We start from the raw sequence: 16,853 nt of genomic DNA, 5'->3' as shown, positions 1-16,853 counted from the left end.
TAGCCTTCCCTGATGGCTAGTATCCGTTGCTGCGGGAACAGGCGGAGTACGTCGACCATTGGGAGGCTTTTCCTGCGGGAACAGCTTGCGTACTGCGCGTAAGGACGTCACGTCTCTGAGCATGGTGGGTCCTGCGGATCCAGTTGGTTTCTGCGCAGACGTCTCTCTTCAAGGTGAGTTGCGAGTTTAGCCTTTGCGCAGACGTCCCTCTTGAAGGTGAGTCTTGCGGGTTCAACTGCACAGACGTCCCTCTTTGAGGTGAGTCTTGCGGGTCCAACTGGGCTCTGCTGGGACCTACCACTTCAATGGTTAAAGAAAATAAATTAACAAATGGATGGGAAAGTTTATCTTCCTCAACAAACTATCAAATAAATAAGGAGTTTGATTTCATGTCCTTCACGTCTCTATCGATTTAAAAAGCCTCTTAATCTCTTTCACCATAACCCTATCAGTTATATTTGTGTCCTCCGCCTTCGTTAGCGACACCACCGCCACCTCCGCCTCAGTTGGAGCTATCACCGCCCTCCGTCACCTTTCGAACGCCACTCAAAATCTATCGCCACAATCACCAGTCATAGTCGCTACGGCCACCGCGTACCGCACTGTTGCTCACCATTGACGTCTTGTTCCGCTATTCAGCAACCGTCACACACCTGTGTTCCCTCACGGTTTTGTTCGGCTTATGAGGTAACGAATTCGAGCTCACCGTAATTGTTTCATGACTGTTGGTTAGGTTCCGGCGCGGCTAAAAACTATTTTATGTGTTTTTACGTGACTGATTATGAGATCAGTTGAATATCTAGTTTGTTCCTCGTCTGCTTATATGTTAACGTAAACACACATTCTGGTTGAGAGCTTTTCCTTAATATAGTTGCATTACATGTTTTTAATAACGTGAACCATGAATATGTTGCAGACGTTTGATAAGTGTTATAAAAGCTCTCATGCTGCTCCAAAGTTATAAACTAAAAAGTAGCCTTATAGTTGGTTCTCCTAGTCCTATCTTTATAACTAAATGGGATAAGTGATGGTATTTTATAATCCAAAACTTACTGGTCTAGTCAAACAAATTAATACCATACGTATTGTTTTCATTCAACAAAATATATGTTGTTTAGATATAAATAAATACATCTAAATCCACGAAGTTATACTTTTATTTTATTCAAAACAACTTGTTTAATTAGCAAACAAGTAACTGATATTGATAAAATTATAACTAATTATTTGGTGTTTAAGAAAACATGTTGTCTTTTGAGAATCGTAGACAACTACGAAAAGATATATGTTAAAAGTTTAAAGTCTTTGTCGCCGGAACATCAACCAACCAACAAAATGGACAGCGTAACTAAGCTAAATAAACCTGATTTGATTGCAATTAAATTGTAGGCGCTCTTGGTCGTTAACCGTGTATTTAGTCGTTTTGCTTTGCTTGCTAAACTAAGGTACGGTTTCTGGTTTCTGTTACTCATAGTATAAATTCTAATCCGTTACTTTGTAGTACAGATTTTCGTTACGCGTCAGTTATATTTTGAGTTCCGTTATTTATATAATATATTTTTATAGCATGCAATATATTATAAATTTTGTACTCGTTATTGCATGTTCCGGTTTTAAATATATTTAGTTGTATGTTTTTAGTTTTTTTCTCTGTCACCCGAGCATGTCTGAAATGTCGTATGGGCGTCAACGGCTTGCACTTATCGTGACAGTGCGTAATAAAAGTTCACGCCGTCTCTAGCTAGTGCTTACGTAGCACTTTGGCCCCTAGAGGCGAATAGATCGAGCTTAGCTCTGAGTTTGTGTTTGTTTTGTGGAGATGGAATAATGGGTGTACGTCACACTCACCGTTTCATAGGTGCATGGACTAGCTAGCTGAGTACCAGTCTGTTCTGTTTTGGCTCATGGGTGTTTACGTTTCACGTGACTTTGAGTTCTTGATATGTGTAGTCACGTGATTTGTTGTGTGTATATGTTATGATATATTTTTGATATGATTTCGTATGCGTTTGATTATGTTCTGGCCAAGTGTCGGTTCATACCTCCGAATTTTACTAAGTATATGTTTCGGTAAAAAGTTTGGTTTCGATTTTGAATTGAAGTCCGTATTTTTATTTTCTTACGTCTATTCTTACCTATACTATTGTTCTTTCCGTTACTGGGCAATTTTCGGCTCATCCGTATTTTCTTGTTTTGTTTTTCTTATTTTGTTTTCAGGTAATCCGGGACTCGGGGAAATTAGTGATGAGAGAGAATAATTAAGTTCAAGCTTTTAAAAGTTATTTCATTTTGATTTAAATAATATGACATAGGTTGCATTGATTTTTTTGTCGTATTTTGTTATGATATCTGTAATAGTGACACGTCAGCCCGTTCCGGGTTGGGGTGTTACACGCGAAATCTGTTTTAAGGGAAGCGTGTTGAACACGCGCCTCAGCCTCAACCGTCAACTTTTGTTTGTTCATTTTTGCAGCCAAAGAGACTACTAAAAGTCGTTGTTGTGGTAAAAACTGGAAATTTTATTTTTTATTTTTTTGTCAAGGAGATTACAAGAAAATGTTGCTAAATAACAAGTTGAAGACTTTATCATATGAAGTTCTTGAGTTGATCATTTAACATATTTGTTATGTTTTTCATTGTTTGTTTATTACGATATTTGTACTCCTTATTTTCTCATGTTAATAACGAGAGTATCGTTATTATTTGTATTAGTGTTAATATAAAAAGTGACCCATATTTTTACAATCTTAAAACAGAATTTCGTGAGATTGTTAAGGCAATCTTAAACGTTTTTTACTAAGGATATTGGGTTCACGGTAAATATTAAAATTATTTTGTGATTGTTGCGACAATCCTGTATATTTGTTTTTAAAAGTATATAAGTAGTACAAATTGTTGTGTATGGATTTATTGAGATGTGGTAAAATCCTAAATCTTATACCGTGATACAAGATGTGGTTTTATAGAGATGTGGTACAATCTTAAATCCTATACCATGATACAAGATGAATGGTTTATGATTCAATCAATCGATTTAAGATGGTTTTGCAATCGTTATTTTTCTAACTTGTGTGTTTGAGCGGGTTTATTGACGTAAACCTATGTTCTTTGTGAACATTAAATTCTCAAGCGGGCATGTTAGAAGTAGTTTATTTTATAGAAACTAATAATCTTTATAATGATTTTTTGTAATCATTTATTTTTTAATGAGCGTGTTAGATTTGGTTTATTCTACATAAACCAATAAATTTTATAACGGTTTATGTAATCGTTTATTCTTAACGAGTGTATTAAAAAATAATGCACGCAGACGTCCATTGGGTGTATTTTAGTGAAATAATGAACATAGACTTCCATGTCTATTTATATTCTTCTCATTAAGTCACCAATAATAAAGCATTACCACGGTGTTAATTGAGCGACTTTTGGGCTATACACTAAAAAAACCAATAATTTAAAGGTGTTCTCTCAACGTGTAATGTTTCATGTATTTGTAGTTTTTCCTCTAACGTGCACGTTAGAATCGTTTAAGTTCCAACATGTTTGTTAGAAATTTTTTATCGTATAAACCACGAACCGAAAAAATTTTTATGTAAACATTTAATTATCTAACGTATGCGTTAAAACAATTAGAAATGGTTTCTTTTATAGATTGTATCCTTGGAAAACGTCACATGTAAATGTTTAGTTTTATAAAGTGCACGTTGTAACACGTTTTAGTACATGGGTATTAATCTAAAACGTATAAAACCGTTTGATATATTAGGTTTTGATTTTATAAACCCTTATTGATATTATTAATATAACATATTGCAAAACTAATGACATGTTTTAGAATGATTTTAAACAAAGTTTTGCATATTTTAGATAATTCAAAATGGTTTAGATATTCTTGCTAAAAGTAGTATATGTTAAACTCAGATAACGTTCTCAAGGTTACTTTAAGGTGGAAAACACTTTCGTGTTGCGTGAACAAAAATGATTGTTCAAGATTTGCTACTTTGATGTTGTTTTGAACATACTTGTTCAAGAGTATAGCTTCAGAATTAGAATGAGGATTTGAGGATATGTGTGCATTGAGTTTTATTTGAGTTAGCACCTCAATACATGGCTTGAAATGATACCATTGAAATAATTTCGATCGGATGATGAAAGTGTTGAAGATAATATAACACTTTGAGATTTTGATGTCTAGATGTTGTCTATTTATCCATTTGAATATTTATTATTAAAAGGTGTGGCACACTTTATGTTGTAGTTTTGGATGTATTATTATTTTGTGTTCAATATATTCGGATAACACATGCAATTTTACAACCAAATACAACAATATTTATTGTGACGTGTAAAATTATTTATATGATTTTTTTAAACGGATATTTTTTAGAAAAAGGATAATTTTAAATGGACAGTGCAAAAAGAACTTTGCTTAAAAAACAACTTGTGAGTTGTTTCTTTGACTAAAGTTTAAGACGACACATCAAATGTATAACCACATCATGAGAGGATCACAGAATAATGTGGTGAGTGTATTAAGATGAAATGCACAAGAACGCGATATTTACCTCCTTGGAGATAAGTACATGTGAATTAATATATGTTGATGGTGTATTTAACTCCTTGGAGATTCACTAAATGTGAATTGTAACGTAATATCGTTAATGAGATATTTATAACATTGAAAATTCACCAAGTGTGAATCATAAGAGATCTATTATGTTATTATTGTAATTGAATTTAAGTAAATCTTTAGAGATTTATTATAATATGCTTACAATAACGATGAATAGATAGATGGTTCTACTCCTATCCATTATTGAACTATGTGAAAGTTTGTCTTTCATTTTGAGAGAGTATCTCAATAAATAGTTTCAAGAGACAACAATGAAATGAATAAATCACTTTATGCTAGTGTCAATTCCAAGAGTTTGAGTGTCAATCTAGTTGACTTTATCTCAACATAATAGTGATTGTAGACGAGTAGTGTTCATCTTGTTGGTAATAAATGTAGTTATAAAAATGATTCAGATTAAGACTTAATTTAAAATTTTGTATAAGTCAATGGTGAAGCCTTGAAGATCAAAGGCAAAAGAGTTATGTCCCTTAAATGAATGGAAAAATTATGTATGTTCTATTTACAATAACTTGTGAGACTTTTCTGAATATTAAGGTTTGGAGATTGTGAATAGGTCTCATAATTATGTCTAAGCAAAAGGTTGAGTGTTTCGAAGTGATATTGTGATGGTTGTGAAGGATCAAAATAATGCATCTTTTGTTCACATGCTAAAGTATTATAGTTTAAAGCATGCTAGACTAATACTTGTTAATTATGGTGCTTTATTAACGTGAAAACTTGAAGCACCAACAATACAAGAATTGTGTATAGACAAATTTAAAGAAATTTTCATTCAATATAAGGTAACAATATAAATATGAGGATCTTGAGAAGACCTCAACTTTCTAGGGTTGTTGTCACACCCCAACCTACGGCGGAAATGTCCGGGCGCGAACTAATTGCCACAGCTCTCAAGGTTATTATCATGCACAATAAAAGTTTCAATATCTATTTCATAATTTCAAATAATTCAAGTACAAAATACAACTTATTAAACAAACAAAAATTACAAATTAAATTCTTGATCGTATCATTTCTAACTTAAATTCTTCACTAAGTCTTCACCAACTTGCATTAAATTTCTACGATAACCTGCATATGCGTTTAAAATAGAATTTTGTCAACAACACATGTTGAGTGAGCAACACACCAATTTAGTTGTACATATAGTATCTATATAACAAAATACGTAGCTGCAACAAGTCATATGAGAATAACAAATTAACCAAATGAGCAAGTATAACTGATATGTCGAGAAGCACAAAGGCTAACGACTGGCGTATGATCATACTAGACTGAGATTATGTTGGACCTCTCGGAATGCAGAAGCATACAAAGCAAATAAGCACACAAAAAGTAAGGTATAAGTTGTTAACACATAAGACAAAGTTGCAGTTTTGAGTATAAGTACTTATGAAAAGTACATTTACGCATATGTCCTCAAAACGTGAGAAAACGAGTAAAATAGGGAATGTGGTACTCACCTTAGCAATAAGCAAAAGATAAACGAATGCGGCAAGAACGGTAGTAAACAAGAGTCACGTTCTTCGGAAGTTATCGACGATGAATCCTATGTAACAATAGTTGAGGAATAAATATGAATGAAATAATGAAGCTAAAACTAGATAGACGCTCGTGATTTAATGATCGGGGGTAATCTTACAAAAGTTAACTATTACTTTAGTTTATTATTAGTTTTATTAAATAGTATATTTTAATTATATAAAATCATAATTATAAGTAGAATAATTGAATAAATAATGTTTATAATTTTTGATAAATCATATAAAGAGATTTGTATCAAATAATTACTTTAAGCTAAAAATACATTTTATGTATATATAGATATTTTTACTATTAATAACGAATTCATTTTAAATTATTATTGTAAATAATAATAACTAATAATAATTATACAAAAGATGAACTTTTATAAAAGTACTTGAGTACTATATTTTAGTATGCTAAATAACAAGATGAATATTAAATTAACATCCTTTTTATAAATTAAACCTTTAACAAATGTTAATAGCTAAGATACATATATATATATATATATATATATATATATATATATATACATACATACATACATACATACATGTGGTTTTAACCAAAATTCGAAAACGTGACTAACTAACTTGTCGGTTTAACAAAAATTTGAATAAATTATGATTTTTATTTAACATTTATAATACTAAGTATTGCTTTAATATGATTTATATAACAATTAAATAACAAAACCAAAAATAAAGGGGTAAATATGGGCTGTTGGGGATCCAACCTGCGCCGGCAGCTGGTTCACCACACACACGCATACAACCAACTGTGCTACCAAGCCAGTTGGTTATAACACAAGAAAATAACTTATAACCAGACAGACTGATGAACAACTTCATCAAAGAACCCTAGAAATCCAATTGAATACTCTGTTAATGTTTGATTCAATTAAAGTTAGGGCTAATGATAGATGGATTAAACCGACTCTTATACATAGTTTAATTACCAGATATAATGCGGAATTGATTGCGAATGAAGGAAACCCAGCAGCAGTCCATGAAGATCAAGAACTGGTCCTGTCGACGATAATAATGAAATATGATATAGAGGTTTAGTTAGCGATGTTATAAAGATTGTGTAACTAGGTCTGATTGAATTGTTATGGTCGTATTATATGTATGTTATGACGGGGTGGTGTCGGCCAAGTTATATCAAGAAAAACGATTCTGTTTGATGTAATAACATAATTAACGCGTTTGTTAGGCAGAAAAAGGAAGATTAACAATATAAATGATTTGATTTCCATATTGTTTCCGAGAATTGAGGTCCAAGTTAGCCAATGGGTCTCGGTTCGTGAATCTGGTTTATGGATACGGGTTAAGATAATAATATAATAAGAAGATTAAATGTTGCACTTTGGTCCCTAAAGATTTGGAATGGAAACATTAAGGGTTAAAAGTTTAGTTTTTGGGTTGAAGATGCATTATCTTTGAAAATATATTAAATAATTATAATAAAAATATTAATAAAATATTATTAACTCGATAAATGCGATATATCCTTTGTTAAATTTCCGAACATAAAGGCGGGTCGGGTTTAAATAAGAATACTAATTATGAAAAGTCCGAGTTGTTAAAATTGCCATAGAGAGTGATTTAGAATCCTTTTAAGTTGGTGATGTTTGATAACAAACTTTTGACAAGTGTTACTTTATTAGTAAGCAATGATGAAATCATTGATACAAATACATGGTCTTGTTCAAATCATGAGTGTCAAGTTGTCTTCATAAGTAAAGTTAAACAAACTATATCAAAATGCAAGAAATGTGTGTGTGTGTGTGGGGGGGGGGGGCACTTAAGAAACTACTATTTAAAATTGTGTAGAAATGGTAATTGATATGATCTATCAAACTTGTGTAGAAAGGAAGAACATTTCTTTACCCCATTATGTTATCCAATGGCACTTAAATGTGAAGGTGTCTTGCATTTGAACTTGGAAGGTTTAGCATTGGGGATTATTGTAATCCAATCTAACATTGCACACATGACTTAGTGGAGGACAAAAAGGTCGTAGTGTATAATGGAGATGTGTTTGCCTTAATGATAAGTGTATCTTACAAGACAAATATTATAACCAGATTCAGGTGGCCACTGAGGTTATAGTCTTAGAAAGTTGACAATAGGCAAAATTAACTTATAAGTTAAGAACACTTTACAACAATTGATCTCAACTACGCAAGTTATCTGTAGTAACTAGACAGAGTCAAAGATAATGTTATGGATCCAACAACCTGGGGGTTTAGTAGAGATCAAGTTGTGGATGAGACTAAAGCCCATCAAAAAGGGTATATAAAGGAAAACCTAACTTAGTTGACTGGAGATCCCAAGATCTAAGTTCAACAGGACAACCTAATTATATATCTAAGGGTGGTCACCGTAGGGGCATAACTTATGCATAAGCTGACACAAAAGCTAATATCTATATCCTTCTAAATTAAAAAAGGGAGTCTAACTACTTCCTAGTCCATTCCTATAATAACAATGACATGTTGTGAGGCTAAGCATCATGTATGGTTAATGATTTATAACCTTAATGCTTTTAATGATTTATGGATAATCACCTATGTGAAAGAGAAGTGTGGTCACTTCAAATGAAATTGTGGGGTGCGCAATTCCTATAGCTTTCACAGAACCAGGCTAGTGTTTTAGGACCATAATGGACACGACAATGAGGGGATGTGCCCAGCTAGGAAGAGTATTGTGTGAAGTGTATTGTTGTCTACACAAATAGGGGTTTGTTCAAGGATACCGCGTCTACTAACCGCTAGGAGACTAAGTGTACTTAACAAATGAATGTTCAAAGCTAACAGCTACTCATCCTGCAATACTCAATTGTCGAGGTTACATTGGATATTTTGAGTGTTTTGAACAATCTCCATTCATGTGAGGGATTGTTGGAAAATTGAATAATATGAATGAAAATTTATTAAATTATTAATATTAAATTCTTTATGTCACTTGTTTAATTTATTAGAATTATATTAATATTAAATTCTTCATATGGTGAAAAACTCTTGAGTAGAGCTCTTTATAAATTTTATTAGTTTTAATTAGACTTTATGTCTCTAATTAAATTTCTAATTAAGAAAGATTATTCACCATCCATAACTCTTTATACAAGGAAAATAATCTAACATTAAAATTTACTTGATGTAACCTCGGGCGTGTGGACATCTCCGGCAGTACAAACTGTTTCGGCTGTAGTACCATGGGAGACATACGCGTTGTCTTATATAGAGACGTGAAATCTGTTTTAAGTGAAGCGTGTTGAACACGCACCTCAACCTCAACCGTCAACTTTTGTTTGTTTATTTGTGCAGCTAAAGAGACTACTAAAAGTCGTTGTTGTCGTAAAAACTGGAAATTTTATTTTTAATTTTTTGTCAAGGAGATTACAGGAATATGATGCTGAATAACTAGTTGAAGACTTTATCATATGAAGTTCTTGAGTTGATCATTTAACATATTTATTATGTTTTTTCATTGTTTATTTATTACGGTATCTGTGCTACTTATTTTCTCATATTAATAACGAGAGTATCGTTATTATTTGTAGTAATATAAAAAATGACCCATATTTTTACGGTTAGAAATAGTAAACTAGATATAAATGATGTCGAAGTGCATATGCATGACCTTAACAATTTTGAAGGTCAGATATGGATTTAAAGATTTAAGACATTTTTATTGTAAAACTAACAGATGTGACCTGTTCTTCGTTTTTTTAGGTAATTACTTTACTGAAATTTTTAATATCTTTCTTGTCGTGGAATCTAATAAAATATTAAATTTATTTAATAGTAAAGGGCCTTTGGATGATCGATAAACTTTTTTTTATTGAATAGTATGGTTTAGCATGTGAAGACATTATAATAACAGTTAAATATTTAATATTTAAATAAAACATTTATATAGAATAATCTAATATGAATGTAATTTTTATAAATTTAGACAAATGTTAAAAACATTAAGCAGGAGTCATTTTTTTTTTCAGATGAGTTTTGGATGGTATCGGTATCGATCCTGAAAATCCGATCTTGAATATTGAAAATATTTAGTACCGGTACTGAAATGATCAGTTTGATACCGGTATTGATATTTTTTTTGCAGAATTCGAGAAATATTGGCACCATACCAGTACCGAAAACTTAAAACTTGATACCAAATTCGATACCGATACCAATCGACACCATACCGAAAACGCCTATCCCTACTATCTTTTAGTAATTCACGTTTGACGTTATATTAATATATTATTTAAACATTTAAATTTTCTTTGTTCTACTCATATCTAAGATTTTTTATTTTTTTTCTATTGGCGATGCAATTGTTTTAATTTTCGTTAAGATACTTGCTAGTCAGTTCATCGAAAAAAATATAGATCGACAAAAACCAGATCAGATGATTAAATATCTAACTGCAAAATTTAACATATTGTTTGACTGTTTTTCTCTAATCATATTCTTTAATTATATTATATATATTCATCTTAATTTCATTATTAAATTAATTTCTAAACGTCACAAGTTAAGTTAATCTCTTTGTCATGTGGCTCACATTCTTGGACGAGAATAAAACAAAACTTCATGTAAAAACAAAACGAAAAAAGTAGGCTAGGCATTTTACTGGATAAGGTACATAATTTAAAATGTAACAATTGAAGTAGTTAAAGCTAGAATTTATATATTATTATGTGTACACATATACTCTAGATTTGAAATATAGCAAATTCCCATGTAAACACAACCGAATATGGACATTTTATTGGATAAGATGTCATTTAGAAAATGTAACATTTGAAGTTGGTAAGGAGTTCACTCATCTCAAATCCAAAAGTCAACATACACAAACTCATGAAGTAATCACATTCATATAATTCAAAATCATTGGAGTCCCACGCCATTGAATCTTTTTAAGAATAAGCTATATAAATTTTTAAAAATATGTTCACTGGATAATAAAATCAACTTGATCATAACAAAAATAAACAAAAGAAAACTTTAGTGGTTACAGTTTTTAGTTTTTACCTTTGTGTTTTCATCTTATTTAAAACAAGAAAAATTACAAATTTTGTCCTTTTAAATATATAAAATTTTGTCCTCTTAAATATATAAAATTATGGAAGAGATCCTTTTTAAAAATGAGTTTCACTATTTGATTAACCACTTAAACCAACTTGCAGTTCCGATGGCTGGGTTCGGTTATAGGATTATTAAAAAGGGGCGGTGCTCGTTTTCAGATGAGGTAGTGGTGGTGGTCGGAAATGCATAGGAAGCAGTTTGATGTGGTTGTCGATTTAGGCAATGGTGGTGGGTGGCGATGGGGATGGTGCAAGAGAAATAATTGGTTTGAGTTTGTGATAGAAATTTGATGTTTGTGGTGTTGAATAATATAATATGAGCATATGCATCATCAGGTTGACCACCACCAATGTGAACGATGGCAAGGGCAGAAATTGTTGGAAATGAATTAGGGTTAAGACAATTAAGTTCAATTAAGATGGGTATTGATTGTGGGTCCCACTATCTTATTTACCATATATATTTTCTAATAAAATTAAGGTGAATTAAAAAACTAAACATTAAATTTAGTTTTAGTCTTATAGTTATAACTATTTGCATAAATGGACCTTTATTGGTAAAAAGACTAAAATGCCCTCATGTGCACACCACATGGGGCGATCTAATTGGAAAACTAACTTTTGTTAGTGTAAAGGACTAAAAACGAGCCAAAAATCCATATAAATGATAAAGAATGAAACTCAATTTTAAAAAGAACACATTCCATAATTTTATATATTAGAAAGGACAAAATTTCTAATTTTTTCTTAAAACAATAATACTGCAAAATAAATAATTAATAAAAACATACCACTACCTCATCTTATCTTATATTTTTAATTATAAAAATAAATAATAATTGGTCTCATAATATAATATAATGATATGAGATGAATCAATGATGTTTGATACTAAATATTTATAGTCTCAAGTTTTAAACATGATTTAATAGGATTTTTAAAGTAATGGGTTTTTTCTTAAAATAGTTCTAAAAGTTAATTGGTATGGTTGGTAAAACTAGCTGGTAGTTGATAACTGTAAATTTGTGGTTGTAAGCTGTAGTTGTTGGTAGGTGTTAGCTGTAGCTTTTTAGAAATATTTAAATGTTTGACAAAGTAACTGAAACTTTTAATAAAATAAATAAAATTACTAAAATGGGAATAACTAAAAACAATAATAGTAAATTTTTGTTTTTATTTTAAAAAGTTATTTAATTAAATTAAAATATTAAAAGCTTGTTCTAAACATTACTAGTAGAAGCTTTAAGTTTTTTATCTTAACATAAAAGCTTCAAGCTTTTTAAAAAGAAAATTTATTTTAATTAAATAAAATTTTTTCTTAAATTTGAAGCTAGAAGCTTGTACAAACTTCTTTAACAAACATAGTCAATAAAAATTAAAAATTAGTTAAAAAAACAAAGAAAAAACAAAACTCCTGAAGTAAAAAGACGGTCTGCGGTAAACGCGTGGCGACATACATATACATAGGGGGCGGCTGATTCAGAGCGACAAAAAACATTAAAATAAGTCGCATGATTCATAGACCCCATACATATATATATATATTTATCCATTTATTTCAACCATCACAACACGACAAAACCCACTTACCAATTCTTTCTTTTCTTTTGCCGGATACCCTCCGCCGGAAAAGCCATCAAACGACGGCGATGTAAAGTCTTTGTCGTTTTCTGCCACCATCATTACCACATATAACAGCTAAACATCCGTATTTCTAGACAGAGAAAGATAACCAAAGTTTCAGGAAATGAGGCATGCTCGGATTCTTCCCTACAAAGAGTATAATATTTGTTGACTTTAAATCTTCATTTGGGTTCTTGATTTCAAGATTTATTATTATTGATTTGTTAGTTTGAGTTGAAACTATCAAAATTACAAAAACATTTTTTTTTAAACTGCAAATGTTATATGTGAAATACCTTCAAAGGGCATAGTTTATTCTTTTTTTTTTGTTGACTTCATCTGGGTTTAAATCTTGATTTCAAGGTTTCTTGATTTGTCAATCTGGGCAGTTGGTTACTTTGAGTTTAAAATATCATATTTACAACAAAAAGTTAATAAAAAATTAGTGTGTACAGAACTGCAAATTAAATGTTATATGTGAAATACCTAATTTAATCTTTTTATTTGTTATTGTTTTTGATTTCTTGATCTTGACTTTCAAGATAATCTTGATTTCTTAATATAATCTATTTTTGGTGATTCTGTTCTTGATTTGGTCTACCATGTTCTTAATAGTTAATCTTGTGACTTGTGAGTTTTTTTTAAAATAAATAAATCATTACATTCAGTTCAAGATTCTTGAGTTATGGCAACAAGACTTTGTGTTGTTAGCTTTATTCAATTAAACTTTGTGTTCAAATCTGCTTTTAGTTAGTTAGATATAATTGTGTGTTTCTTTAATGCTTAACATTCTTAGTGGAATGTTGGTACAAGATATTAAGCATCTGATTCTTGACACTATATTGTTTGTTTATTTAATCATGAGCAGGTAGGTAATCTGCTGATATAAATGACTGTTTTACAAGTCACTGATATTGGAATCATGCAAGAACTGGCTAACAAGAATTGTGAGCCGGGTGGGGTAGGGTACCCGTCTCAGTGGACCGGTGGCGAGTCGTTTGTTGACCAGTCAACACTGTCTAATAACTTGAGCTTGAAAATGGGATCATTGACTCCATCTCACAAAAACACAAAGCAATTAGGGCTTCAGATTCAGTTTCAAGATCAAGATTCATCATCAACTCAATCCACTTGTCAATCTTACCCTGAAGTAGCTAGTGCTGGAGATAGCTGCAAGTTTTCCATTCATTCAGGTTATTTTTCCAATATTATGATTATGAGTCTAGGAAACTTATTACAAGTGATGTTAACCGTATGTAGAATTTTCAAATTAAATCTTGTTGAGTTGTTGGTTGCTTGGCATTTGCACTCTGTTAACTTTAGAAACTTGGAGTGGCAAAATGGTGAAAGCAAGTTTGGGTTGAAACGGGACGAGTCTGGTTGCGTTGGCCTACAACGAATCAACTTCTAATGTAATTTAATAACTAATTAAAATTTTAAATTTGATTACAAAACAGTATCAAAATAGTAATCTAGTTTACTAAGGTTGAATGTGTTAAAAACAAACTTTAGTTGGCTCTCAACATGTCCCTGCTTAGTTAAGTTCTTTTATTTGGCCTAATATAATTTCTTTTTTCATACAAAAAGATTCATAAAATAAGTTTATTTTTTCATTTGTGTGAGACAAGTGAGTGTTGACAGTTTTTGTTAATTGTTATATTTGCATCTCTTAACTAGCTCATGGTACACATGAAGAAGGTAGCGTGGGGTCCCCGTTGCCTATTGGTACTCAAGATTATGGTTTTGCTTTTCAACCTAACCACAAGCAGCAGCCATATGTAAGTTTTGAACAATTTATAAATCAATTTCAAATTTAGAATTGTTTTATTTCATGTGCGATAGAGGTAGTTGATAGATGGTTTTATACTAAAATTTGCAAAAAAAAGAAAAGAAAATAAAGGATAAATGGGTTATCTGGTTAATGAATGTGTCGAGTTGTGTTTACGCAGACCTTTTCGAGAAACTAAATTTGAACTGTCTATAATTACTGAGTGTCTACTATGGGTTCAGATGTTATTATTTTAATGATAATATGCATTGATTACATGCTTTAGGCGATTTTTGAACGGCCTGACTATATTATGATATGCATTTTTGTTACTTTACATGTTGAGAAAACATAACCAACGTCGACCCATTCACGATATCATTTCAGGCTTGTATTCCAGTTCCATACTATGGTGGGTTGGTTGCATCTTACGGTCACATGTCACAAACTATGGTGAGCACATTACTAAACCTTCACTCTGCTGTCTCTTCTTCTAGCATAAGGTGTTCATTTGCTTTCTTAATTAGCATATCTAACTAGATTGGATCATATATTAAGATATATAGGCACTATTCATATTCTTTTTTACGTAGACGTTTTGTTATGTGGTCCCACTTAATGTAAAAGTAGATCTCATTTAGGGGGTGTTTAGGATTTGCTTATTTTCACCAACTTATAACTAACTTTTTGAAAAGTAATAAGGTGTTTGGGATTGCTTATATTGTGAGAGGAAAAGTTCCATAAGTTACACATTTGTAACTTGTTAACTTAATGAAAAGTTATAAGGAGTCAAAATAAGGATCCCAAACACCCCCTTCATTGAAATGGGAAGAAAATGGATTTTTACAATAATCTTGAACTGAAGTGATTATATTCAAATGGTTTTTAAATATTTTGGATTATATGCGATTATTGATGTAATGATGTTCTTTGTTCTTCCTTTTTTATTAAAGTTGCGTTAACTTTCTTTATGCTAATTCTACAAGTTTCTAAACGCTTCAAAGATTCTTATTGTTTCCGGTTAATAATGCCACATACTTAAGATATGTTCCTACTGTTTATACATAATCAGGTTCCTCAGTTTCAAGGAATGAACATAAGCTCTACACGGGTCCCACTTCCTCTTGATTTTGCGCAGGATGAGCCCATATATGTGAATGCAAAGCAGTATAATGCAATTCTTCGAAGGAGACAATATCGTGCGAAACTCAAGGCACAAAACAAGCTTTCGAAACCACGAAAGGTTTTTAGCTTTTACTCATTTTCTTCCAAGCTGCTTACAAGTTTACTGTTTACTTTACTCTTGGGTTATTTCTTAAAAATATAAACCAGCTTGGTCTAAATATATGGTACAAAAGGCCCCGATTTTAGGGTTCGCTTGTAGCCCCTAAAAATGATTAAGCAATCACTTTCTCTTCCAAACTATTGGAGTTTTAGTTCTTTTATAAAATTTGGATTAAAACATAATTCAACTTTGGCCCAGTTTATACTTTATAAATAAAAAGCAATCTTAACTTTGACAACAGGTAACCAGTATCTAAGCTATTGATTTCTCAAGTTATGAAATCTTTTTCATTATAGTTTAATGAAGTTTTCTGGGCCAAAAAAGCTACTTTTACAAAATAAAAGTTGGACCGAATTTTGGTTACTTTTCTATGCAATTAAGTGGGACCGAATTAACCCTTTCTTTTGCAAAAACATGGACAGCCTTATCTCCATGAATCAAGGCATTGTCATGCACTGAAGAGGGCTAGAGGACCCGTGGCCGCTTTCTAAACACAAAAAAGGAAACCCAACCTCGTAACCAACAAGATAACCACTTGGGACCCGGCGGTACATGCTCGGATATCACAACCGCCTCTAATGAGGACAACTTTTTCCACCAGCAAGAACTCAAGTTCTCCATCTACAATTCCCATGCACAAGCTCAGGGCTCGAACATAGGGGATGGGACCCACCACATGTTTCACTTGATGAATAACAGCTGACTGGGCTTGGTTGTTTGTTCATAAGGGAAGTCATCCTTGGCTCTTTACTTTCTGTCATTAGTTCCTTAGGTTTTCTACACAAGATTGATTCTGATGGGTATGTTTTTACTTCAAGAAAAAGCATGAAACCTTGTCTTATTTTGTTGTTGGGTGCAAGATTACTTTATGTTTCAGAATACTAGTAACATGGATTTTTTACTATTGTTAATGCGTTGGTGTA

At 31.7% G+C, this 16,853-nt stretch overlaps 1 pseudogene across 1 annotated transcript; it reads left to right on the top strand.

Moving 5' to 3' along the window:
* The first annotated feature begins 12,832 nt into the window (after positions 1-12,832).
* On the top strand, positions 12,833-16,807 carry LOC143542465 (nuclear transcription factor Y subunit A-3-like; annotated as a pseudogene). The gene is made up of 6 exons (XR_013136907.1): positions 12,833-13,033; positions 13,746-14,070; positions 14,555-14,655; positions 15,033-15,098; positions 15,718-15,888; positions 16,353-16,807. The product of XR_013136907.1 is annotated as a nuclear transcription factor Y subunit A-3-like (transcript).
* The last annotated feature ends 46 nt before the right edge of the window (positions 16,808-16,853 follow it).

The sequence above is a fragment of the Bidens hawaiensis genome, unplaced genomic scaffold (assembly GCF_021521415.1).
Source record: "Bidens hawaiensis isolate Kalapana, Puna unplaced genomic scaffold, B.hawaiensis_p1.1 tig00012888_1, whole genome shotgun sequence".
Classification (NCBI taxonomy): domain Eukaryota; kingdom Viridiplantae; phylum Streptophyta; class Magnoliopsida; order Asterales; family Asteraceae; genus Bidens; species Bidens hawaiensis.
The sequence above is the reverse complement of the archived record's forward strand: the minus strand, read 5'-3'. Positions and strand labels throughout refer to the sequence as shown.